At 35.1% G+C, this 12464-nt stretch overlaps 1 protein-coding gene and 1 pseudogene across 1 annotated transcript in view; one reads left to right on the top strand and one right to left on the bottom strand.

Moving 5' to 3' along the window:
* The window catches only part of LOC114031732 (gamma-1-syntrophin), a 488334-nt gene that overhangs the window by 279555 nt on the left and 196315 nt on the right, over positions 1 to 12464 (top strand). The gene's annotated exons all lie outside the window — the stretch shown is intronic.
* Positions 9545 to 11129, bottom strand: LOC114031717 (annotated as a pseudogene).

Below are 12464 nucleotides of genomic sequence, written 5' to 3'. Positions count from 1 at the left end.
AAACAAGAGAAATCATAAGGGTTTCTATATAGTTAAACTGTTTACATTCCTACATGGGAAAATAATAATTGTCATTCCTAAAAAAATCTCATTATTCAGGCAGTTAGAAAGAGTATACATACTTAGAGAGAGGGCACAGATGTGAGTTCTATATGATGGGGTGATCATCTAAAAATAAAATTAAGGGGTGAGAAAGAGGAATGCTCCGGGAGAAGGGGAGAGGGAATGGTAGAATGTGATAAAATTATAGCATATAAAAGAGGTGGGAAAAATATTTTACAGTGGAGGAGAAGATGAGGAAGGTGGGAGAAAGTGTGTGAACCTTGAGCTCCTCAGAATTGGCTCACAGAGGGAATGATATTCATCCTCAATTGTGTATAGAAATCTATCTTACCATACAAGAAAGCAGGAAGGGAAGGGGATAAGAGAAGGAAAGGGCAGTGATAGAAGGGAGGGTGGATTGGGGTAGGCAAAAGAAGCAAAATATTTTTTAGGATGGACAGAGAGAATAGAATAAAGAGGGGTGGAGGTGAGGGAATAGGATGGAGAAAATGCACTGTCAGTAATCATAACTGTGAAAAAAAACTTTTATGTCAAGTTTTTCTGTTAAAGACCTCATTTCTCAACTATATAGAAAATTTACAAATTTATAAAATTTATAAAAATAATTTATAAAATTTATAAAAAATAAGAACTATTTCTCAACTGATAAATGGTCAAAAAATATCAACAGGCAGTTTTCAGAAAAAGTAGTCAAAGCTATACATAATCATACAAAAATGCTCTAAATTACTATTTATTAAAGAATGCCAATTAAAACAACTCTGACCTGCCACCACACACCTATTAAATTGGCTAATATGACTGAAAAGGAAAATAATAAATAAAATAATATGTGGGAAAATTGAGACACTAATGCACTGTTATTGAAGTTGCATACTGATTCAATCACTCTGTAGAGAAATTTGGAATTATATTCAAAGGGCTATAAAACCATGCTTACCCCTTGACCAAGCAATACCACCACTATGTCTGTATGCCAAAGAGATTTTTTAAAAAGGAAAAGGGCCTATATGTACAAAAATATTTAATTTATGGCAGCACTTTTAATGGTGGCAAAGCTTTGGAAATAGAGGGGATGTTCATCATCGGGGAATGGCTGAACAAGTTGTATATGATTATGGTGAAATACTATTGTGCTATAAGATATGACAAACAATATACTCTCAGAAAAACCTGTAAAGACTTACCTGGACTACTGCAAAGTGAAATGAGAAGAACCAGGAAAACACTGTACACAATAACAGCAATATTGTTTGATGATCAACTATGAATGACTAAGCTATTCTCTGCAATACAATGATCCCAGACAATTCTGAAGGATTTAGGATGAGAAATGTTATCTATTTCCAGAGAAAGAACTGATGAGTCAGAATGCAGATTGAAGCATATTTTTCTTTACTTTCCTTATTTTTCTTGTTTTTTTTGTGTGATATTTTTAAGCAACATAACAAATATGGAAATATGTTTTGCATGACTGCACATGTATAACCTATATAAAGTTGTTTGCCTTCTCAATGGAAGGGGAAGGAGGGACAGATAGAATTTGGAGCTCAAAGTTTTAGAAAAATGAATGTTAAAAATTGTTTTTGCATGTAATTGGAGAAAATATTAAATGGACATTTAAAAGGATGATATTTTGTTCAACCCCCTCATGAGCTGAGTCCAGTTACTGCTTTCTATAAAGGATGGCATTAGAAGGACTTTGGTGTGCCACCCTACAGCCTTCCAATCAGAGGGATGAGGAGGCTAAGGAGATCAATCAGGGCTTGAGTTAACTGTATGGTGGTGAGTTTAGAAGGGATGAGCTTATTTTGGGAAGGGCATTTTTGTTTCATGAAGTTGAAACCAAGTAAGGCAGAAAATGCAGGTACTGAACAAAGTTTTTGGGATATAAACAAAGGTAAACACAGCCCCTGTTCTCTGGGAACTCAAAGTCTAATGTGTGGAAGAAAACATGCAAATAACTATGTACAAATAAGATAAATACTAGTAAATTTGGGTTTATATCAGAGAGAGGGTGCTAAGATTAAGGAAATCTGAGAAAGGCTTCTGTAGAAGGTGGGACTTTAGTTGAGACTTGAAGTATGCAAAGGGACCCAGAAGGTGAACAGAAGGAGGAAGAGAGTTTCAGGTATGGTGTGAAGTCAATAAAAACGCTCATTTAGTAGATGGAATGTCTTATGGGAGGAACAGTCAGGAGGCTAGTGTCGATGGATCAAAAAGTACCTGAAGGATAATATAGTGTAAGAAGACTAGATAGGTAGGAAAGAACTTTTGAAATGTTTTAAAAACTAAACAAAAGATTTTATATTTTATTCTAGAGATTATAGAGAGTCATTGGAGTTTATTTGAAGAAACATGAGGCAGGGAGACCAACCAGAAGGCTCTTGCAATAGGCCAAGTGTGAGGTGATGAGGCCAACACTAGAGATATAGCAGTGCCATAGGAGAGAAGGGCATATATGAGATATTCTACAAAGGTAGAAATGATAGGACTTAAATGTGTGTGAATACATATATGTGTGTATATTTTATATATATACACATATATATGTACATATATGTATGTATATATATATATGCATGTATATGTATTTATATATGTGTATATATTTTTTCTTAAATGTCTGTGTGTATATGTGTATGTATTTTTTTCCAAGATAGAGTGAGGGAATTAGAGCCCCAAAAGGTAAATATATTGCCAAAGGTCACCCATGGAATAAATAGTAGTACCAAGATTTTAAAACCTCTGACTAGAAAAGCAGCACTTTTCCCTTGCTGTTTGTACAGCCTTTCACTGCACAATATCCACTGAAATAAACATGACATTCCCTAGAATGATATTTTTACTCTATTCTTCTACTCAGATGCTGGTGAAGGAACAAGGTGAGTAATGATACATGAAATCAAAAGGAATCCCTAAATTGGGAAGTTAACACCTCAATTCAGGCCAAAAACTTTTTGTGTACATAAAAGTATTCAAACATATATACACACATACACATACACACACACAAACATACACACACTGTATACTCTCTGAATATATGTGTATATATCTATCTCTATCTAGATTAAAGTTAGATATAGATGTAGGAATGGGTATGTGTGTATGTGTGTATATATATGTATATGTGTATGTGTATATCTATTTATCTATATCTATATCTATATATATACATATCTATATCTATACCTATCCACCTATCTATCTATCTATCTATCTATATGATACTATCCATTAGGAAATCAATTTGAAAGGTTGTAAAGGGATCTGTACAAGTTAATACAAACCAGGAAAGGCAAGGCATTTTTTTCATTGCTCATGTTTAACATAAAGGCAAGTTTATGTTTTTGAAAATTTCACATGATTACTAATGTAATCATATCAGTTACCCTTTGATTACATACATGTATATATATTTATATGATAACCACATTATATAATATTGTGTATGAATTCTTATTATATTTAAGTATATTAAGTAGCTATATATTTTCATTTATGTATATAAGGATATATCAGTATTAAAAATATGTACTTATATATGCATAGATGTATATATATACTTAAAGGACGTTACTTTTTTAGGTGCAGATTGTACATTTGTGTATGGAAATAATAAGGTATATAATAACTTGAAATATATGTATGAATTTATTCAGTAGAATTCCAATATAATATGTATAATAAATGTATAACCTTGATCAATTTATAACTTCATCAAAAATGTATTAGTGTGCCTGTCTTCTTGCAGCCCTTCTAAAAGTGAAAATTACAATTTTTGTGTTAACTTTGACAGTTTGTTGAGTATGATAAGAAACACCATTTGATCTTGAATTTCTCTTATTAGTGATAGTGTTTACAGGTTATGATTCTTAATTTGAGAAGTGTTTAACACCATTCACCATTTATCTATTGATAATGTTATTGATCATATATATTTGTGGGAATTTCCTATAAATATTAGGTTTCAGACCTTCATTGGAGATCTTTGATAAAAAGAACTACCCCCCCAACCTTGCATGTCACTTCTTATCCTAGATGCATTGATTTTGTCTATGCAATTTTTTTTTACTTTCATGTAATTGAAACGGTGAATTTGATCTTTTTTTTTTAGTTATGGATTCTTTCCCAGCTATAGTTGGGAAAACTATTTCCATCCATTTTCTCCATTTAAAAAAATTACATGAGCTTTTATATTTGAATCATGTTTATGCTTGCAACTTACTATGGTGAATGTCATAAAATGATGGGCTTATTCTGTTTTAAACATACTGTTTTACAGTTTTCCTTCCTTTTTACTGAATAAGGAGTTCTTCAATAACTAATTCATATTCTTGGGTCTTAAAATATAAAGCAATTAAAAAAAACTCATCCTTGCTTTTCTAGTCTGTTTCACAGATTCACTTTTTTCCTTTATTTTTCCTCCTTCTTTTTCTCCCTCTTTCCCTCTTTCCCTTCCTCACTTCCTTCCTTCCTTCCTTCCTTCCTTCCTTGCTTCCTTGCTTCCTTCCTTCCCATTTTGGATCTTCATGCTGCAATACTACTTTATACTGAACATATCATCAAATACCCAAATTGTTTCTTTCCACACCACCTCCCACAATAGTTACTATCAGTCAATTTCTTTCAAATCTTGTACTTGTATAATTGATTTGTTTTTTTTTCCCCTTCCAAATACCTTTATCCCAATTCACTTTCAGGTAACTTGAAGCCACCATTTTAGCTGTCAAGATCAGTTTGAATACCAATTGTCAGCTGTATACCATCTGAAAATATGACAAGCATTCCTGATCTGCCTTCATCCAGATCATTGATTAAAAATGTTTTACAGAACAGTTAAGTAATGGACTCTCTAGTATATCTCAACATAGATACACAGAAGAATACCTTAGCTAGAGGCAGCTTGAAGATAGAGCTACTTAAGCATGCTTGAGGTAGCTGGGGAGGCAGTATGGTATGGGTGGAGGGAGAGAAAGAAGGAATGGGTTTAGAGTCAAGACCTATTGTCTGACTCTCACTCAACCATTTGTTAAATTTGTGACCCTGGGCAAAAGTCTTACCATTTGAGTCTGGATTCATTCTTCTCTAAGATGTAGATGTGAATACTTGCATTCCCTAGTTTGTGGGTTTATTGTAAGGATCCTGTGATGTAACAATGTAATGGCATTAGGAACTTTAAGGCACTCAATGCTTATGCTATTGCATTATTTCACAACGCAAAATAGTACAGTTAAAAACAAAAACAAAACAAAACAAAAAATACAAAATATTTTCTATAAAGTTAAAAGGCCCAGATTCAAGCTCTACCTTTGCTACTTATTACTGATTCAAATCTCACTTCTGATGCTTACTATTTGTATAACCTGTTTTTAAAATTTCTGACCTTTCAATATCAAGAACAACATTCATACAATGTAACTTAATAAATCTTAACACTCTTGTGAGGTAAATAAGGAAACAATATTATCCATTTAAATAGATGGGTAGATTAAATAATATATTCACATATTAAGCAATGTGAATTGGAATAGAATCCTCTCCCTAGCTTCAACCCCAAGACCATAATAAATACACCCTTAATGATAATGAGCGTTGAAGAGTTATTATGATTTGAAATTTTGTCTACTGTTTCTTTTATGCTAGCACATTGTTAAATACAGGACTGCTTTTTAAAATATAGAACTGCTCTCTTCTTCCAAATAAAGTCCATTATTTATAACTATCAAGGTAGATATTCAACTGTGTCAAAAATAAGACATTCTCCTATGAGAACTAAAATTCTCCTTAGCAATTTATTTTAAAATTGCAACAAAGAATTTGAAATGGGCTTATTTTCCTTGGGTATTCACAATTTTCTGTGAAAGTATGTCACAATACCACAAAGAAAAGGAAAGATGCTTTAAGTTTGAATGTACAATGTTATACAAGTATAAGAGGATGCTAACTTCTGAAAATACGAGGTTTTATTCATATCCCAGTGGTAAACTATAATTTTAATAAGATAAAGTTTCTTTGTAGATTGCTGTGACATTAAAATACAAAAATTCATAAACATGAAGACAATTATGAACATTAGATGTTGTCTTACTGGAAATTCTTAACTGCATACTAGTCTCTTCAAAAATTAAATTTTAAAATCCATTGCCTCCTAATTGGTACAAGTCATGCATTTCTTTAACAAAGTAATGAAGGCACAGCTACTGCAAGCAGACTTAAGCCCATTCGACTATTGGGCTGAAAAAAAATATTTTGATTAATTCTTCAGAAGGATTTCTTTTTCTAAACCAATATGACTCTCAATGAGCAACTTTTTGAAAATTTTTGGAGCTGTAGTCTAATAGCTGCATGACAAAAGACTTTCTAACAACCAAACTATGCAGCAACGGACATGTGATAGGAGATGCACTGCATGCTACATATCTTGCAGAAATTATACTATTAGGATTAAGACGTTGGGGAGCCAAAATGGTAGAGTAAGAAATAAGTTGCTCTCATTTTCCCTTATTGACTTTATTGACCTCTAAAAACCCAGAAAATATCACCCCAGGAAAAACCCTGGAACAGCTGATCCAACAGAAAGATGGGATACAGCAGTCTTGTAGCCTGGGAAGCTTGGGGGATTAACCAGAAAGATCCCTCTCACTCTGGTGGAATGGGAGCAGTGCAGGATGGGAGGCATCCCAGCAAGCCAATGACAAGCCCCACCTCGGTAAACCAGGGGGCGATCCTGCCCCCAGGGTGGTGAAGCAGGCAAGTACCAAGACCAGGACCCACTCCAGCTTGGAAAACCACCACTTGTGCTGGTGGGCAGGTGTGCTCCAGCAGCTAAACCTCCCTATGCTGCAGCACAAATCCAGGAGGCACAGCTCCAGGAAGGTAAGCATCCTTCAGCAACCAAAACTCCCAGTGCTTCAGCACAACTCCAGGAGACACAACTCTAGGAGTGCAGGCATCCTTCAACAGAACCAAACCTTTTAGTGCTTCAAAGCAGCCCAGGTGAACAGGCATCCTCCAGGGACCAGACTCCTCACTCTGAAAGCTTCAATGTTGATGATACCTCAGCACCAGGTAAGCTGCCAGACCCCTTCAGCCTCCAGCTGCCACCTGAGGTCCCAGCACACAAAGCCAGTGACCAGATCCTGGCCCCCAGCACAAGAAGCTTGGATCAGTGGCCCTTCTTCTCCAGCAGGAAGGCTCAATTTTAAAAGCCAAGAAATAGACAAACACCATGAGCAAAAAGCAGATGACAATAGATTCTTACTATGGGAACAGGGAAGTTCAAAACACAAGTTAGAAGAGGACAACATTGCCAATAGACCCATATCTTAAATCTCAAAGTGGAATATGAACTGGTCTAAAGCCCCAAAAGCCTTCTTGGAAGAGCTCAAGAAGGAGGTTGAAAGTGAAATAAGAGAAGTAGAAGAAAAATTGGGAAAAGAAATGAGAGGTATGCAAAAGAGAGTCAATGGCTTGGAAAAGAAAGGACAAAAATGGATTATAGAAAACAAGTCCTTAAAAATACAATTGAGCAAATGGGCAAAAAGTACACTGAAGAAAACAATTCCTTAAAAAGTAGAATTGGCCAAATGGAAAGGGAGGCATAAAAATTCACTGAAGAGAACTCTGTAAAATGTAAAATGAGCCAAATGAAAAAGAGGTACAAAATCTAGTTGAAGAAAACAATTCATTAAAAATTAGAATTGGGAAAGTGGAAACTAATGACTCTATGAGACAACAAGAAACAAACAAAATCAAAAGAATGAAAAAAAATAGAAAACATAAAATATTTCATTGGAAAAACAACAGACCAGGAAAACAGATACAGGAGAGATGATTTTAAAATCATTGGTCTAGCTGAAAGTCATAATGAAAAAAAAAAGATGCTAGACAGCATCTTTCAAGAAATCAAGGAAAACTGCCCTGAAGTCCTAGAATCAAAGGGTAAAATAGTCATCAAAAAATCCACCAATCACTTCCTGAAATTGAAAATGTCAAGTAATATTGTAGCCAAATTCCAAAATTATCAGGTCAAAGAGAAAACACTGCAAGCAGCCAGAAAGAAGCAATTTAAATACTGTGGAACCACAGTCAGAATTATGCAGGACCTTATAGCTTCTACATTAAAAGACCAGAGGACTTGGAATATGATATTCCATAAAGCAAAGGAGCTTGGATTACAACCAAGGATCAAGTACCTAGCACAATTGAGCATAATCTTTGAGGGGAAGAGATGGACATTCAATGAAATAGGGGACTTCCAAACTTTCCTGATGAAAAGACAAAAGCTCAACAGAAAATTTGATCTTTGGGGCAGCTAGGTGGTGCAGTGAATAGAGCACTGGCCCTGAAGTTAGGAGGACCTGAGTTCAAATCCGGCCTCAGACCAAACACTTGACACTTACTAGCTGTGTGACCTTGGGCAAGTCACTTAACCCCAACTGCCTAAGCAAAAAAAAAAAGAAAAGAAAAATTGATCTTCAAATACAAGCCTCAAGAGAGGCATGAAAAGGTAAACAGGAAAGAAAAAAAAAACATGTTATTCAATAAGGACAAACTGTTTACATCTCTACAAGGGAAGATACTTGTAACTCTGGGGAACCGTATCTTTGTTACATTTAAAAGGGGTACACAATAGACAGAGGTTGTGGATATAAATTGACTTTGATGTGATGATAAAAAATTGAATTAAGTGGTAGAAAGGGATTGTACTGGGAGAAGAGGAAAGGAAGAGGCAGAAAAGGGTAAATTAAATCACATGAAGAGGCACAAAGACCTATTACAGTTAGGTATAGAAATCTAACTTAAACTTATGGGAAGTAGGAGGAGAAAGAAGAAAGAAAAGGGAGGGGCAGGTAGAAGGGAGGGAAGAAGTAGTAAGGGAAAAGGGAAAGAAAGGTGAGGGGGTGATGGAAGGGAGGGCAGATTGAGGGAGGCAGTAGTCGAAAGCAAAACTCTAGGGAGTAGGGAAAGAGCAAAAGGAGAGAGAAAAGCATAAACAGGGGGAATAGGATGGAGAGAAAGACTCAGATAGTAATCATAACTATGAATGTGAATAGGATTAACTGTCCCATAAAACAGAAGTGGATGGCAGAGCAGATTCTTTTGTTGTTTTGTTTCTTCTTTCTCCTGGTTCCTGTCATTGGTTCTATTACTTCTTTATAACATGACCAATGTGAAAATATGTTTAGTATGAATGTATATGTAGAGCATATATTAGATTGCACACTGTCTTGTGGAGGGGTGAGGGGATGGAGAGGGAAAAAATTGAAAACTGAAAAGCTTATGAAAGTGAATATTGAAAACTAAAAATTTCTAAATAAATCTTAAAAATTATACTATTAAAATGCTAAGTAGAATGAACCTATAGTTACATTGGTTCTTAAACATTCATATTTTTCTTTTTTTCCCTTTTTTATGAAAAATTGTTTACTTGATTCCACCAAGAAAATACAAAACATAATACTTTAAATAACTACTAAGTATGTTTAGGCTGGGATAGTGCAGCAATTCTCAAAGCCACAGCACACACTGCTAGCTGCTGCTTGCACTCAGCTGGTTTGAATCTTTCTTTGGGTCATGTTCTGAATCATTTTCCTCATCAGATTCATCTTCCCCTTCTTCATTACCAGCCTCTTCACCTTCACCATTATCATTATCCTTAATAGCTTCTCCTCTGAAATATAATACTGATCTTGGGAAAATACGCTCACATAAAAAGTGACCAATTTTGAAGTCTTCAGCAATGATAGCTTCTATGTCATCATCTAGGTCTCCACTTTCAGGAACTTCAGAAGGAGAAAAGAAATTGAAGAAAGAGTCATTAGGAACTGTTTTTGTCACAATTCAAACTGTCTGGAGTCCCTTGCCTTTCTGTTTCTTCTTCATAGTTTTCAAAGTGACATTTTCCCCCTTTTTTCAACCTCTCTGACACTCTGTACACTTGTACTCAAAATTTCTGTTCCATCAAAGGAAAAGGTATCAGCATCATCTAGCTCTGACTATTTGTGATATATTCTTCATCAACACCTCTTTTGTGAAATATTCAGTGGGTTCAAACTGAAATTCTAACATAAAACCGATAGGTTGACCAGCATCTGAGAACTTTACTTAATACCTTCCAACTGCTTTAGAACAGGTTCATCAAGTTCCTGAACCATATTACTGAATGAGTCAACTTTTTTAAAGAAATAATCAAAATTCAAGAATTATTTTAGGGTCTTTTTGTCATCATTTTTTTCTTCCTCTTCAAGCTCAGCCTTCTCTTTTACTTCCTCTGAAATCTCTTCATCATCATTCACATTCTTTCTTTGATTTCACTTCTATTATCAAAAGTAGCTGGTAAATAACAGTACAGGGATAGCTAGGTTACACAGTAGATAGAGTGCCAGGACTGAAGTCAAGAAGACTCATCTTCTTGAGTTCAAATCTGGCCTCAGACACTTATTTTCTGTGTGAGTCTGACCAAGTCACTTAGCCCTGTTTGCCTCAGTTTCTTTTTGTCTTTGCCAAGAAAACTTCAAATGAGGTAATGACGTGTCAGACATGACTAAAATGACTGAATAACAACAAAAAATATAACATCATACTTTCAAGAGAATGAACTTCATCCTAAAACTTGGCTTTTTTTAAATTTTTTTTTAGGCAATTGGGGTTAAGTGATTTGCCCAGGGTCACACAACTAGTAAGTGTCAAGTGTTTGGTCTGAGGACAGATTTGAACTCACATCCTCCTGACTTCAGTGCCAGTGCTCTATCGACTGCGCCACCTAGCTGCCACAAGAACTTGGCTTTTATCTGAGCACATTTCACCTGTAGGTTTTTGAGGGCATTCACATGTCATTTAACTACTTTGGGAAAGCTTTCAATGTATCCAGTAGATGTTCTCATGAAACTATCCAACCTTTCTTGAAGAACTGCAAGAATTTGAGGATTCTGCAGCATCTGAATAGTCAGCTGACAAGCTTTGCCATTTGCATCCTCACCAGTTTCTTCTTCCATTTCTTCATCATCCTCCATATCTTGTTGGTCAAATTCAGTTTCTTTGTTTTTAATGTCCACCATATTGTAAGAACTTCAAATGTTTAAGATCTGCAACTCCTGTGAGGACATGCAGCCAGAGCTGACACAGGGCAGTGGTGGGAGGAGGCAAAGGAGGATGAGAAGACAGCACCCTGCATAGATGGCATTAAAACAGCACTATCTATGCAATCTTGAACAAGTTACTATCACTGGGCCTTAGTTCCTTCACTTATAAAATGTGGAGGTTGAACTTCATCAGAAGCATCACAATCCTAGCTGCCAAAATTCCTTAGTACAGGCACAAAGCAAATGAAAATATAATTGAAAAATGTTTAACAAAATAAATTAAAAATGCAATGCAACATATTTGTAATGTCTAGTTTTCTAAATCAGTATATGGCTACAGGTATCAACAGCAGCAGCACCATCATTATAACACTAAGTGCTTTACAAATATTATCTTACTGGATCCTTACAACAACGCAGATAGGTAGATGTTACTATTATTCCCATGTTATAGGTGAGGAAACTGAGGTAGACAAAGGATAAGTGACTTGTCCACAATCACATAGCTAGTAAGTATCTGAGTCCAGATTGAACTCAAGTCTTCCTGATCGTAGGCCCAGTGCTTTACCATGGTGCCACTAGCATCATTTCTATTTGAGTTTGACACCGCTGGACATGACCTCAGAGAGTACTTCTAGCTTTAAATCTATGACTCTATGATTCTGTGTCAACTCCCTCTTTAAAATAAATCATTCAACAAATCCAGTGTTATATATTGTATATTCTTCTTTTCCTTCCTAATCCCTGTTTGATTTCCATCTATAGGTTTATGATGGATGGCTGAAAATATCCATGGTAGAAAAGGACATGTGGCAGGGTTGGAATGATTTTTCAGAACACAAAGATCTTTTAAAATCCTTCTTTTTTGGAAAATGTAACAAATGTGCAATTTTCTTGTCATTAGAACAGAACTCATAAATTTGTTATCTTGTTTAAGAGAAAAAAGAAAATAAAGAGTGAGCATTAAATTGTATTTTCTTAAAACATTTTTGTTTCTCAATAATAGTATGTGGCAAAATAACTATTTCACGTGTCACATAATTATTATGGTCTTCTCAATCATGTTTACAGGAAAAAATAGTGAAATACTTTGGATAAACTAGAAGAAATATAAAACATTCTAGAAGAAAAGTGATCCAACAAGTATTAAAGTATTTAGCTCAATTCGCTATGAATATACTGTTCTTGACATTTGTGAAGTTTGCTAATTTTTATACTAAAGTCATTGAGATCACACTCAGCGTGCAAAGGCAAGAATCCAAAAATAACTGCTCTCTCAGATTTACAATGACCCTGAATCCTGCCTGATGC

Source organism: Vombatus ursinus, unplaced genomic scaffold (assembly GCF_900497805.2).
Source record: "Vombatus ursinus unplaced genomic scaffold, bare-nosed wombat genome assembly UNPS02015255.1, whole genome shotgun sequence".
NCBI lineage: Eukaryota > Metazoa > Chordata > Mammalia > Diprotodontia > Vombatidae > Vombatus > Vombatus ursinus.
The sequence above is the reverse complement of the archived record's forward strand: the minus strand, read 5'-3'. Positions and strand labels throughout refer to the sequence as shown.